The sequence below is a fragment of the Anabrus simplex genome, chromosome 7 (assembly GCF_040414725.1).
Source record: "Anabrus simplex isolate iqAnaSimp1 chromosome 7, ASM4041472v1, whole genome shotgun sequence".
NCBI lineage: Eukaryota > Metazoa > Arthropoda > Insecta > Orthoptera > Tettigoniidae > Anabrus > Anabrus simplex.
The window spans coordinates 186,747,499-186,764,052 of NC_090271.1; positions in this window are offsets into that span (position 1 = coordinate 186,747,499).

The window sequence follows — 16,554 nt, forward strand, 5'->3', positions numbered from 1 at the left end:
ATTAACTCTGGAGGTTCGGCTATATTGCCAAAGATTTTTTTTAAATACTCCTTAGAATATATGAGTATTTATTCCAAGCGATTACTTATTAGAATGACGACAACAACAACAACAATAACAGCAGCAGCAGCATATGTGAATATATTATAACAGAAATCAGCTGACAGTAGTTTAACGTCGTAATAACTAGGAGGATAACATAACCTTAAGTGTTACAGAGTTGGAACTCACTTACTCCTGAACGCAAGTTTACTGCTACACATCTCAACCACGCAGCCAACTTGGTCGAATTCTGACAACTGCAAGTTTGATCGTAATAAATGAAAGTCCGGAGAAAAAATCTACAGACTGAAAAAAAAAAAAAAAAAAAAAAAGTTAAGTCTGTTCTGTTAATTCCGAGCCGAGTGGTTTGGGCATTATAAGCGCTGACTTTGTTGGTTTTACGTACATCTAACTGCTTTAATGGTTTTCAGAGACGCAGAGGTGCCGAAATTTGGTTTTACCTGCTGGAAAATCTACCAATTCGAAGTTGATATAATTTAGACTTTCAAATACACCTGGACTGCGCTGAGTTCGAGCCCGCCAACTTGGACTCAGAAGGTCAGCATTTCTTCATTCTCAGCCACTTAGCAAGCTTGAACGGCGAGTGTAGGTTAAAATAAATAGACAAGAAATCTCATTATTTTTCTGCCTCTTCATTCAAGTAATTACTCACCATGATAAAATGTAGGAAGGTACATACTATGCTACGAGAATGTATTGCGAATACCTCCCAAATTCCTTACCGTGCACCAGCGCCTGTCTAAATAACGACACGCCGTGATACGGCAGTTGCATTTGATAAAAATGGAACTTCCAAGGAATTTTAATTTAGTTCTAGAATGTTTACGATGCGAATAAAGTGAATCCTGCCGCTGGGAAGGAATTGGAATGTAGCAATATTCGTTACCTTATAGCAGGTGAGCTAGTCATGTTCAATCTTCCTTTTACGACAACGATCTCAGAAATGAAATTGTACCGTGGAAAACGGGTGCTTTATCGTCTTCAGTAAGATACTTAAACGTTTTTATTTACGATACCCTTAATAACCTTTCCATTTAATGGCTTCGCTTGGGACATGATCGCAGCCTCATAATCAGTGTACTAACGTATTATTATTATTATTATTATTATTATTATTATTATTATTATTATTATTATTATTATTATTACCAAGCTCGATAGCTGCAGTCGCTTAAGTGCGGCCGGTATCCAGTATTCGGAAGATAGTAGGTTCGAACCCCACTGTCGGATGCCCTGAAAAAGGGCTTCCGTTGTTTCCCATTTTCACACCAGGCAAATGCTGGGGCTGTACCTTAATTAAGGCCACGGCCGCTTCCTTCCCACTCCTAACCCGTTCCTGTCCCATCGTCGCCGTAAGACCTATCTGTGTCGGTGCGACGTAAAACAACTAGCAACAACATTATTATTATTATTATTATTATTATTATTATTATTATTATTATTATTATTATTATTATTATTATTATTATTATTATCGAGCTTCCGTGGCTCAGCTGGCAGCGCGCCTGCCTATCACCGCCTGATTCCGTGTACGAAATCCCGGTCATTCCATTTGAGATTTGTGCTGGACGAAGTGTAGCCGGGGCAGGTTTTTTCCCTGTCATCTTTCATTCCAGCAACACACTCCCATATCAATTTCATCTGTCAGTCATTAATCATTGCCTCAGAGGAGTGAGACTGTTTCGGCAGCCGGCACAATTCCTATCCTCGCTGCTAGATGGGGCTTCTTTCATTACATTCCCAACCCGATCGAATGACTGGAAACAAGCTGTGGATTTTCACTACTACTATTATTATTATTAATCATTTTAAATTCAGGGTTGATTTTTCCACCGAACTCAGCAAGAGATCCCGCCTCTACCGCCTCAAGGGCAGTATCCAGGAGCGTAAGACTTTTGGCAGGGATACAACTGGGTATGAGGACCGCTACCTCGCCGAGGCTGCCTCACCTGTTATGCTGAACAGGGGCCTTGTGGATGACAGGAAGGGAATAGGCAAGGAGGAGGGTCGTGGCCTTTAGTTAGGTACCATTCCGACATTTGCCTGGAGATGAAGTGCGAAAACCACGGAAAACAACTTCGAGAATGGCTGAGGCGGAAACCGAACCCCCTCTACTCAGTTGATCTCCCGAGGCTGAGTCGACCCCGTTCCACTTCTCGTACCTTCCAAATTTCTTGACGGAGCCGGGAATCTAACCCGGGCCGCCGGGGTGGTAGCTAATCGTATTAACTACGCCGCAGAGTCGGACTTAATTAAGGTACAGCTGGTGTAAAAATGAGAAACTATGGAAAACGTACTTCAAGGCTGCCCGAGATGGGACAAGAAAGGCCTGGGAATGGGAAGGAAGTGACCGTGGCCTTAATTATCGTACAGCCCCAGCATTTGCCTGGTGTGAAAATGGGAAACCCGGGAAAACCATCTTCAGGGCTGCCGACAGTGGGGTTCGAACCCACTATTTCCCGGATGCGAACTCACAGCTGTGCGCTCCTAACCGCACGGCCAACTCGCCCGGTGTTTCTGAAAGTAGTGAGAGAACAGTTACCTCTACAGCTAACTCCATGCGGACAAACTAAAAGGGGATCTTTATTTGGTTGATTGAAGTAAGAAATGCAATGTGTTGTATTTGCTGAACCATGTTTCTCAGGCTGTAAACAGTTGCAGCGTATGCATGCTAATTGCGAGCACGGTGTACATTGGTTAAAGCACATGAAGCAGTCGTTCGCAGGTCAACCTATAGAGTACATTGTACAGGTGAGTCCCTCCAGTATGGCAAAAGGTAACGTCTTAATTCGGGAGTTGATAAGGAAGATAACAAAACCAAGATGTATTGTCCAATTCAGTACCGTTTTGTACTACAACTATGGATTGCTGAGACATCAATTACACATCGAGGTCTGCATGTGAAGACGCTAGAGCAACTCTCAGTCCTTATTTATACTCACAGCATACGCAATTTATGCGTGTGTGAATAATGCGTGTGGGTTTATTCGAGAGCTTTTCGTTCTGCAATCTAAGGGCAGACTGTTAGTGAGTGCGCCTCGTGTAATAGGGTCTGCGCTGGGCCAAGCGGGAAACAGTGTCACTGCTGTTGTTCAATGTGACCTCGGTGGCACGTTAGAAACAACGCAACACGATACGCGTTTGCCTCCAACTTTGAAAAGCTGTAATTAATAGTGTTATTTTATTGGACCATATGTCTTGGCTTTCTATCCTCCTTATCATTGCACCACAACTTTGAAGAGCTGTAATTAATAATGTTATTTTATTGGACCATATGTCTTGGCTTTCTATCCTCCTTATCATTGCACCACAACTTTGAAAAGCTGTAATTAATAGTGTTATTTTATTGGACCATATGTCTTGGCTTTCTATCCTCCTTATCATTGCACCACAACTTTGAAGAGCTGTAATTAATAATGTTATTTTATTGGACCATATGTCTTGGCTTTTTATCCTCCTTATCATTGCACCAGTCACCTATCTGTGTTTATCCATAGAGGGGACCTTCAACCTGTGTATCCTACTTCAGTGAAGTTGTCTGTCCTCCAATTCCTCATCGATAGCAGAGATGAGTGTTTGATCCTCGTAGGTGCTCACTGTGTACTTGATCGGTCAGAGTAACGATTGCAGACCACCGCAGTATTCACATCTCTAAGCGTGTATTTGCTGATTGTCCTTCTTCTGAAGGATTCGTACCTATACATGAGGGCAGGTTTGAAACTTACCTCGTAGACTTTTCCTTTAAGATTCATGGACATTCGTCTGTCGCACGAGCTGGCTAATTTTAAATAACTACCACCACCGCCACTTCCTCTAGTCTGTTGAAGTTAGGAGTGAAATTAAGAAGTGGTGTGTCTTTTTACGAGTACCGAAGGATCAGGAGCCGGATTAAATATATGGAATTCAGTGTGAAGGCAATCAGTCCCAAAGCATTAGCTAGACTCAGTTTCGCATTACCTATGGCGGTATTCCAGTGGATAAATTCAAATGATCTCGGGAATACACACAAAGTATATATTATCATGGAGAACACGCGGCATCTGTTATTCAAATTAGGTGGTTCAAAATGAATCCCCACTATTACAATCAGAAATTTTACACTCGTGATACAATGACGGGGAATTTTATTCTAACAAATGTGTGTGTATATGGGATCTAAGATGCGTATTACCGAGCTCGATAGCTTCAGTCGCTTGAGTGCGGCCAGTATCCAGTATTCGGGAGATAGTAGGTTCGAACCCCACTGTCGGTAGCCCTGAAAATGGTTTTCCGTGGTTTCCCATTTTTACACCAGGCAAATACTGGGGCTGTACCTTAATTTTTTTTGCTAGGGGCTTTACGTCGCACCGACACAGATAGGTCTTATGGCGATGATGGGACAGGAAAGGCCTAGGAGTTGAAAGGAAGCGGCCGTGGCCTTAATTATCGTACAGCCCCAGCATTTGCCTGATGTGAAAATGGGAAACCCGGGAAAACCATTTGCAGGGCTGCCGACAGTGGGATTCGAACCTACTATCTCCCGGATGCAAGCTCACAGCCGCGCGCCTCTACGCGCACGGCCAACTCGCCCGGTGTGTACCTTAATTAAAGCCACGGCCGCTTCCTTCCCACTCCTAGCCCTTCCCTGTCCCATCGTCGCCAAAAGACCTATTTGTGTCGGTGCGACGTAAACCAACTAGCAAAAGATGCGTATTTAAGATTAAATATTCTGTGGCAAATCAGGAATGTAAAATGCGTTACATTTCCTGCATGTGAAAATCAAACGCCAAAGATGGATATGATGTATATATATATCACGTTCTATTTCGGTGTTAATTTCTTATGTTTTTCCTATGAAATGGAGAACCCAGTGACAGATTGTCGATGTTGAGAAAGGAATTATCAAACCCCCCTCGCTTCTACATGCGGGTATCAAGATGACTTCTGGCTGCAACTTAATCAAGTGGGCGGTGAACCAACGCCACCTGTAGACAGCTGCGTGGTGGTGAATGAATAGAGAATGCCGCTAATTTTGTATAATACCAAGAGTTCGGGAGAAATCCATGAAAGTGAAAGCCATTTTTATTCGAGAGTTGTACTAAGCGTTCTTCGTGTTACGTACACAATATAGATGGTCGAAAACTATGACGGTAAGTGGCTCAAATGATTGCACATTAGCAGAAGAGAAGAAGAGGAGGGAGAGTGAATCGTTCTCGCAAACACCAAAATTAGACTTGTTTTTCCACAGGAACCAAACTACAGTATAACTAAAACAACTTCCTCTCACATTATGACGAAAAAACCCAATATGTTACCGGCACAGAAAACTTTCATAAGTTGCCTTCAAGTTCCATTTCCATTGGCCTGCTGTTGGAACTGTAAGTGAAAATCATAAACACGATCTTGTATCAAGAGAAGGTATTTTTGAATCAAACAGTTACCCATATTTTGGCTTATTGAATAGTAATTGCAATGTTATCAAGTTTAGGGAAGGGGGCGCGCAAAATTATTTAAGCCCAGAGGCGTTGCAGTGTTAACATTCGGCCCTGTATGTACCGATACTTCTTGGCCGGACTGTGTTTCGAACTCACGACTTCTATAAACACTACTCGTTTAAGGTGGCTCCAAGATCTGCGAAAAATATCACAATTCACAATTTTATATGCACTGGATTAACACAAAGGTTGATATTATTTTTAATAACATAAATTTCCTGGAAAACGAGTAACGAAATCAGAATTGTTGTTGAAATTTTACAGAATTTATCGATGCCCATTTCCCAGAACTTTTATTTTATTGAGAATAAGTCACATTGTCACAAAGAGTACTGCAACAATCAACTTGGAATTAATAAATTAAGTTTGTATGTTGTTGTGTATTGGTCTGATGAGCAATAGTAGCAGTAAAGCTCAGAGAACTTGAGAAAAATTAATAGCATAGGGAAACTTACAACACTGGAGGAAGTTTCGTTCGGTTGTGTGTGTTTGCATTCTTCTCTGCGTGTGCATGATTTGAAATCTCGTACTTAATTGTTAGTTAATAAATGTACCTTAAGCAGAAAGATTAAGCCACATGAACTGAATTAATTATCACGTGTGTAACAGTGAAAGAATTCTCTTTCAGGATTGTAGTCTCATCACTTTATCCGGTAATGTCCGACCGTCATTGTATATAAATTTTTATTACAGATGAATCGATAGTTCTGATGGAAGGAGAATACAGTAATATCGGAACAGAGCAATCTGATTGTAGGTCAGTTCAAGCCAGCTTTGTCTCTGCTTATTGCCAATTGGTGCTAGGTTTTCAATAGTGGACATTATCTTGTAAACTTTAAAAGTAAGGGGTGTTATTAATACGGAACGCCGTTATGATATAAATAAAATAAATATGATATAAATAACATTTTTCATACCGAACGATCTGACTATGGTTTGGGTCATGTAGCTGTGAATTTAAATTCGGGTAATAGTGCGTTTGAACCCCATTGTCGACAGTCCTAAAGGTGGTTTCCCAGTTTTCACACCAAGCAAATATTATGACTGTACCTTACACTACTTATTTGTATTACCTACGGCGCTATTCCGGCAGGCAAATTTAACTGTTCTTAGAAATACACACAAGTTATTTCTATAAGATGATAAGATGACTTCCTTCACAGTCCTAGCGCTTGTCTAACCATTGTCAGTGCGACATAAATAAAACACAAACATCCTCATCCTATAGTCCTTAAATTTTAGAATTCAAGAAAAGTTTTTACACGACCTGGATTACTGAGGTACTGTGTTCCTTACAACCAAACAGGAATTCTGTGGCAAATCAGGAATGTAAAATACGTTGCATTTCCTACATGTGTACATCAAATGGCCAATAGGGATGTGATATACATCACGTTTTATTTCGGTGTTAAATTCTTATATTTTTCCTATTAAATGGGAGCCTGCAGACAGATTGTCGATGTTGAGAAAGAAAGCAAATGTACTACCCATAGCAGCACCTTCAAATACCACCGGACCGAGCCAGGATCGAACCTGCCATGTTGGGCTCAGAAGGTCAGCGCTCCGAGCTACTCAGTATGGTATTATTATTATTATTATTATTATTATTATTATTATTATTATTATTATTATTATTATTAACTCTGGAGTTTAGGTGAGCTCAATGGTGATTATTCCGGATTGTCTGAATAGATACAACCCTCCCGGTTACTGTCAGAAAGGCATTTTGCAGCCCTGTTGTGGAATCTTCTCGGTTCCCACGAGCCAAGATTCCCAAGTAGTGGCTGTCAACATCTGTTGTGGATCGCGGGTGACTACTGCGAGAACGATTTTGAACATTTTGTGCCAGACGATTGTTGTTTTACGCCCTAACAACGTTTGTATGGTGTACACAAACGGTGGGCAATTTTCCTGACGGGGAGACCTTGCTAATGCAGTACAGTAATCTGCGTACGATGAAATGCTGTAATGACTTGCTGGGGCAAATTATAACACTGAGCAGGCCACAAACTGCATTCCATGCATATTGTGTCCAAAGGTTCAAATTACAACACACTCCCCTGATTCACATCGCACTTGCACGTAACGTACATACATCTTCATTACATACAACATTTTACACTACAAACCACCACAGAAACATGTAATGCATCCCTCACATAGCGCTGGTGTCAGGAAGAGCATCCGGCCGTCAAACAGGGCTTAATCCACATTAGTGCCATCCCAAGTATTTGGCCTAGAGGAAGAAATCTTTGTGTTACATATCAGTTACACACAACGGGTATTTCCGTGTGATGTGAAGATTATTATGTATTATCCTGCCTAATTCGTTATGCTCAACTAAGGAGCACATTATTATTATTATTATTATTATTATTATTATTATTATTATTATTATTATGTTTTCTTCTTCACTTCGCAGTATCTCTTCATACTCTTGCTGTGTTCCTTTTTATGTTGTTCAGTGCATCCTTTATTGAAAATTTGTGTTTATGAATTAAGGTTCTAAATTTCATTGCATTTTGGATGGTTTCTTTGTTAATACCAAATTAATTAAGATCTTCACTGATTTCTTTTAAATAATTATTGTGATATCTTATTGATAAGTTTAAGTTTATTTCTTTTGTGAGGCTGTTATTATCCATTAGCCTATATATAGGCCTAAGTGACCATAAAAATTGCAATCGCCATTTCCTGATCTATCTGTGATTTTTTCTATAACTTGATAGATTTCATGTGACTTTGTTCATCTAAATTCCATTTTCGCATTTTGGTCCTAAAGTTTCCCTGAGGACTTTTCTTTCCTACTTTAGAGATTTTCCTCCGATTATAATAGTTTCAGATGCATAACGTGCTTCTGTTTTAACTTCTTCTTCTTTATCTTTCGGTTCATCCCTCGGACTCGGCAAGGGATTCCACCTCTACCGCCTCAAGGGCAGTGTTCTGGAGCTTCATCCTCTGGGTCCGAGATACAACTGAGGAGTATGACCAGTACCTCCCCCAGATAGCCTCACCTGCTATGCTGAACAGGGGCCTTGCGGAGGGACGGGAAGATTGGAAGGGATAGACAAGGAAGCGGCCGTGGCTTTAAGTTAGGTACCATCCCGGCATTTGCCTGGAGGAGAAGTAGGAAACCACGGAAAACCACTTCCGGGATGGCTGGGGTGGGAATCGAACCCAACTCTACTCAGTTGACCTCCCGAGGTTGAGTGGACCCCGTTCCAGCCCTCGTACCACTTTTCAAATTTTGTGGCAGAGCCGGGAATCGAACCCGGGCCTCCATGGGTGGCAGCTAATTACACAAACTACTACCCCACAGAGGCGGACTCTTTCAACTACTGTGTTATAATGCGTAATTTTGCCTTCTTATATTATTATTATTATTATTATTATTATTATTATTATTATTATTATTATTATTATTATTATTATTATTATTATTATTATTATTATTATTATTATTGTAACCGTGGAGGGGACAATTTACGGTTACATATAATAATAATAATAATAATAATAATAATAATAATAATAATGCGAAATAATAATAAAATAATACCAGTAGTATATAATATAATAATAATATGAATAAGGAGATAGAAAAATGACGCAGTGGCGGTGAATTTACGCCAAAACATGGAAACGTGACGAGTATCTTTCGATATGCAAAATTAAACCAAATACAGGGATCACTTACAGGCCTAAAAATGACAACTAAGAAAGAATAGTGGAAGGTGCTTGGAACCCTACGAGGTCTATGGAAACGTATAACGTTATGGGGGAGAAAAGACTTACATTAATACACCCAACAGACAAATAATTATTGAGAAAATGAACGTACAATTATAAATTAGCGCATAAATGAACTGTGGATTAACTGATACTTGAGATACAAAACAAGAGATGTGTAAGTGAAACAATTAAGGTCTTCGATCACGAACAAATTTTGACATAAGGGTTTCAGAATATACAGAATGAAAGGAGGCAACCTCGAACGAAACAAAATTAATTACAATTCGAGAAAGTGTTACAGTTACTACAATTACAACTAAAGTTAGAAAAGAAGGTCTGCCTCTGAAAACAACACGTTGCGGACTAGCATAATCGCTAAGTCATATAAATGCTCTATTTTGGAAAATGTGGAAAACTAGAGGAAACTCCGGCACACGAGATGAACCTTAACGTAATTACTGAATTTATATTAAGTGAGAATTGTCCGAAACATTTAAATAGCATAAGGCAAAAATTGCGCTTATCTTTGGCGGCTGACGACTCATCGCGGGACGGACGCAAAACGCGTCCGCCCGCTGTATTGCTCCAAATTCAAAGACGCGGACAAAGTAACTCGCACACGCGACAAGCCACAAACAGGAAATGGAGTGATCACAAATGACCAATAGCAACACTCCAGTTTGCCACATTCACCAATAAAAACACTTGTACTTTTGACCAATGACAATGATGTTCTAGAATTCTGCTTTCTTCAGAATTTGCATCTTTGCGGATATTACAAAACGACAGGAAGGGCCACTTACACGTGGCACACCCTGCCTCACAAGTCATGAATAAAAATTCCAACTCCCTTTCTATAATTTACAGAAAAATACCATTTAAATCAGGAAATGTAAATGACCCAGGTCTCTTTGAACATAAATCTTCTTCATAGTCCATTTCTTCATATGCCTAAATGTGTAATAATTTTTAAATAAGAAAGCTTCATACAATAATTTGCTTTGCACAAATTCTTCAGTTTTTTAAATGTTTTTGTTTACCTAAAATGATGACAAGACAAAAATTTACATTTACATAATATTACATAATAAAGACTTCTGCTGCTTCACTGATTTCTGCTCACCAACGGCCACAATTATTATTATTATTATTATTATTATTATTATTATTATTACTATCGGAAGTCAGAAAGCTCACCACAGGCCAATCTATATCTATGAAATCAGAAGTAAGTTTGCTTGTTCGTTATACCGTACAATTCCACACGACAGCACTGAGCAGTGCCAAACATTAAATCTAACGGCATGAGGCACTCGGATGGATCATAGAGGTATTGTCTAATTCAAATTTTAACTTCATGTTATAAGGGGTACAAAATAAAACTCCATAAAATAGGCAAAATATCGTTACCGTAGAAAGACCGGACACAGCTCATTTTACGCCCGTCACTGCGAAAAACATTACTCGATGTGTCCGAGTGGGACCCCGAGAAGAACTCCTCGCTCTTGGGAACTGATCAAGGAATGGTCAGCAGTAACCGTGGTAACGCCAGCTCAAGATTTCCTGTGCAACTTTCCCACTAGCTTTGTAAGAGGCAGTGCCAGAAAACATGGCGGGGCTAACTTCAACAAGTGAGTATTTTGTGGCGCCATCCCTCGACGTCCTCAAAAAAGCTTCTTTAAGTCATGAAGGTCTTCTCTGATGGATTACTTTACAGCTGGATTTTGTTCTATGATGTACTCTAGCAATTCATTCTCTAGAAATATAACTGCAATTCCATGAATCAGTAATAATAATAATCGTATGGACTCAGCTACCGTGTGCAGACATTTCAATTTGACGCCGTCTGGCTGTCTGCTCGTCAATTTCGACGTTCCGTTTTACTCTAGGCCCCCACTAGATGGCAGACCGAGTAAACCGAAACTCTCTTGGGTGTCTATGGCTGAGATTTGAATGAAGTTTGTCGGGTAAACACCAAATGTGTCACCAGAGATCTTTTACATGCCGACATCGTACGACATAGTGTGTCGAATGGACTTTTTTCCGCCCTTCAAAAATCCGACTACCTCTGCCGGGTTTGAACCCGCTATCTTGGGATCCAGAGGCCGACACTCTACCGCTGATCCACAGAGTGAATACTGTGCATGTGCATGTGATGGCCAGTCGTTTCAGGACCTAAATCACCTGTTTTTGAATGTGCTCGTTACCACAAGCAGCCAAACGTGTTGATTACATCTCTGATTCACGCTAAGCAACACTTACCGTACTGTACAAGTACACTGCTGGTCACCAAAGACAAAAAAGTGTATACTATTATTTTGAACTATGTAACAGAAAATCGCCTTCAAATTTGACTGATTTTATATGATGCTTGTTGTTTGAAGGGGCCTAACATCGAAGGTCATCGGCCCATTGATTTTATATGGGTATTTATATAATTATAATGTGAAAATACGCAATATATAGGTATTTATATATAATCCAATCTACGTCAATGAATAATTCAATTATTGTAAGGAACTGTAATGAATTGTAAAGTTGAAACCAACATATTGTAATATCCAGATGGCTGTTCGGTCTGACATTGACATAAAGCAAAGAGCAATTGCTATATGTATCAAGGATGAATTTGGAAACTCCGTCTTTATCTCATGGTCAATTTTATGTAATTTTTCTCTAGAGCTGGAACTCAGAGGAATTTATACATTTTCACTCCTAATAGTGCGACGCGTAATATTGTTTACCTTAAGGCACTGGATTAATGATTTCGCAGTCAAGAAAGATGCACAAAGTTAACGAATCTATATCAATAATTCGCAGTAATTTCAATACAGTTCCTAAACAAATGCAATTCAATCCCTATTCAAGTGTTTGTTGATATAATACTACATTCAATTACCTCAACATTTCATGTGTATTGTCTTAATTACGTCTAAATTTTGCAAGTGCATCCGCGGGAATATTAATGAACAGAGTGATACATTGTTGGCGCAGCCCGCGGGAAACTGCTAGTATTCGCATGAAGTAATAGAATTATCCGCTGGCTGATCAAGCCCCAGCTCAGTTAATGGGCGATGCCACGTGCCCGCATCAAGATTAATGGAGAGAAAATGCAATGACGTCAAACTCACCATTATGAAGTTTAGACATTGCGTATATAATGGTGAAAAATACGTGCACTCAGCTGTTCCCGAAGGGAAGTTTCTCCCATAGAACAATGCCTCCAATTCCTAAAACCAAAGAGAAGATTTTTTTAAAAAAATAAGGTATAAGGTATGTTGCATTAAATGTTTAATAAAGCAAGCAAGCGAATTATTAGATTTCCATGAATGTTAATAACGTTATCACAGTCAGAGGATCTCCAATTTTTTCATGGAATCCGAACTATATATTCCTACGTATCCTGCGTACATTGACAAGAACTTAAACGGGAAATACATTAGTGAAGATACTTTTACGATGTCAGTCGTCTATCATCTCCTTTCCGCTACCCACCGGCCCAGCCACTCCTCAAACTTTCAGTCTACTTGGAGTTTTGAGCTTAATTACTTGCGTGTGAATCATATTCAGAGCCTAGTCTGTCTAAGAGTGATGTGCTATTTAAGCAGGTCGAAAATAAATCCTTTTGAGATGTGGTGTTGGAGAAGAATATTCCGTATTTAGTGGACAGGGCATAAAGTTGACGACTCGATTTTAAACGAACTGAAAATTGAGAAGTTGCTCACTTTCTGTCTGTAACAAAAAACTGCAGTTCTTTGATCACATTGCACGTAGAGGAGGAGAATCTCTGGAGAAGGTGGTTATATTCGGCTAGTTACCGGATAGATCATGTAAAAAAAAATGAAATGGCGTATGGCTTTTAGTGCCGGGAGTGTCCGAGGACATGTTCGGCTCGCCAGTTGCAAGTCTTTTGATTTGACACCCCTAGGTGACCTGCGAGTCGTAATGAGGGTGAAATAATGATGAAGACGACACACACACCCAGCCCCCGTGCCAGAGAAATTAACCAATTATGGTTAAAATTCCCGACCCTGCCGGGAATCGAACCCGGGACCCCTGTGACCAAAGGCCAGCACGCTAACCATTTAGCCATGGAGCCGGACATAGATCAAGTGAGAGAGTGTCACTACGATGGTCTCATAAAATTAAAAGTAGTGTTGGCCGTTAGTCCTGCAGTTGTTAGCGGATACAGAAAAAGCTAAAAAAAAAAAAGAAAAAAAACACGGACGACTCTTTACAAGGAAAAATTAAGTGTATCCTCCTAATTCAATACACCATATAATTCCAAAATTACAGTAGATGGAGTAATCAAATTCAAACATGTTTCGACTCGTTTGACCCATCTTCAGTTAAACAAAGGGTGTGTGTGGGGAGGGTTAAAGTAATTTACATAATATAAGCTAAAAATGTGCCAAAAACATAATGAAGAAACAGATGAATAAACAAAAGAGAGGCATGACGGAAATAAAAACAGCACAATGTACAACATTTACATCATCATATGAAGCAATAAACAATTCGCTGCGACAAAATTCAGTGAAAAAAAAGTCGAAACAAAACATAATTGAATCTAAAAACTGTGTTAAGCTACGAAGAAAACAAATGATATAGAACAATAAGTGCAGGTTTCCATCTATATCAGGGCCTCTCAGGGTGCATGCGCGTGGTGCATGCACTGTGCACGGTGCAAAAGACGACTTGGCTTGGTTGACCAGAGTGCAGACCCCCACTCCTCGATTTGGAGCAATAGCGCTAACTCTCTCTTTCCTCACGCCTCTCTCGCTCGCTCCGCCTGTCTCCCTCTCCCCCACTTGCGCCGTAGCGCTCCAAATCCGGGCTGAGTTGAGCCGAGTATAGCCGAGTAGAGCCGAGCATAGCCGAGTAGCCCAGAGACGAAGCGTTGATCCGAGCCATACCGAGCGGCACCGAGCGGCACCGATGCACAGTGCACGGAGCTCTTGCGCCTCGCTCTGCACGCGTGAGATTTTGGGCGTTTGAGAGGCCCTGATCTATATCATTCGTTTTCTTCGTAGGTAACACCGTTCTTAGATTAAATTATGTTTTGTTTTAACCTTTTTTTCACTGAATTTTGTCGCAGCGAATTGTTTATTGCTCCATATGATGATGTAAATATTGTACATTGTGCTGTTTTTATTTCCGTCATGTCTCTCTTTTGTTTTTTCATTTGTTCCTTCATTATGTTTTTTGGCACATTTTTAGCTTGTATTATGTAAATTACTTTAAAACCCCACTTTGTTTCACTGACTATGGCTTAAACGAGTCGAAACATGTTTGAATTTGATTACTCCATCTAATGATGGAATTACTTGATGTATTGAATTAGGATGATATACTTAATTTTTTCCTTTGTAAAGTGAAAACCGTCAATACGGAATGATTCTAATAGCTTGTAATGGACGACTCTCACAACAATTATCAAGAAAGATCGCGATCCTCAGCAAAGAGGGAACGACCGAGAGAAGAAAGCTTCTCAAAATATATAATTTTTGACGTAGAATATGTCTGTAGTTTCGGAACCGTATTCGGCCCGATGAGAGTTACAAAAACATGGAAGAAATAATTTCTAGATAACATGTGCAAGGATGGTATCCAGTATCTCATGGAGGACGATTGTACGTAGCAACAAGGGTCTGACCACGGTTTGACGTCATCGGGCGATCCAGTAGTGCCGCCATTTTAAGGTACTAACATCGCCATGCTGCGCTGTTAACAGTCAGCGTAGTTCTAGACTCCGGTGCGGCAGGACGTCGTATAAGGTGACGTTTGACCTTTCTTAGCGAGTTTTAAAAGTATAAGTAAAAAATAAATCAAATAGTGATTATTTGTTAAAATTGTTGTGTGAAGAAGTGTGAAAACTTTCCATTCGATCGCAAAATGTCGTGACATATAGACAATTAAGGGCTTCGAAATGATCAGAAACGCATTCGAGAAGATAGATCAACTTGCCAGAATTCCAAAAAGTCCAAAACTACCAATGCCCAATGTCCAAAACATATTTGGGAACGTCTCAAATTTAAAGTGGCCGGGCTTCGTGGGACGAGTTCTAAGATACAGAAACCCCAGTCGAGTATGTATCAAATGGGTTTAGAATTAATAATTAAAAAACTAAGGCCATATTAACTAGACACTTTATTTTGACAATAGGCCTATCTGTCACGCGGTAGTTATTCTGTGTTAAAGCTTGCGGACCTGACTCCAACACAGACATTTTCCTACTTGTTTGCTTTACAATTGGTTTACCGTTGTATCGAGTATTTCGGCGATGTTGGGAAAGGAAAGGACTAGGAAGGTACTATACACACAGTTCCAATTAAGGGTTGATAATTCATAATTCATGTCTGTACCTCTGTAACCCCTTCAGTTTCTGAGATAAATGTATACTCATAAGAATAATCAGACTTCTTCTTCTTTACTTCTTTCCACCCCTCTCCCGCCTTAAGTGGACTTTCCGAAAACAAAAGTACGTGTTTCTTTATTTTGAAAGGAAATTCAAAATACCAACTTTTACGTCTGTAACTGATTCAGTTTCTAAGATAAAGTATCCTCATAAACATATTTCATCTCCTCATTTACTTATTTTCAACCCTACACCCCTTACGTCGATTTTACGAAAAAACAAATGCGTGTTTCTTTATTTTTAAAAGAGATTCCAAATACTAATGTTCACGTCTGTAACATCTTCAGTTTTTGAGATCTAAGTATCTTCATAAAAGTAATTCAACTCCTTTTCCACCCCCCTTTCCTACCCGTTAAGTTGATTACCCCCTACCCAAAAGTGCGTGTTTCTTTATTTTTAAATGAGATTCCAAATACCAATTTTCACGTCTTTAACATCTTTAGCTTTTGAGATATAAGTATCCTCATAAAAGTAATTCAACTCCTTTTTCACCCTAGCCCGTTAAATTGATTCCCCCCTCCGAAAAATTGTTTCTTTATTTTTAAAGGTGATTTCAAATACAAATTTTCACGTGTGGAACCTTACGTTTTTGAGATCTAAGTTTCTCCATAAAAGAATCAAAAATTTTCACTTCCTTTCACCCTCCCCACTTAGGTGAATTTTCCGAAAACCAAAAATACTTGTTTATTTATTTATAAAGGTGCTTCCGAATGCCAGTTATCACGACTGTAACATCTTCAGTTTTGAGTTACCGGTACATGTATGCTCATAAAAAGGAATTAAACTCCTTCTTCGCCGCCCAAACCTCCAAGTTGATTTCCCCCCAAAAATGCGTTTCTTTATTTTTAAAGGAGATTATAAATACCA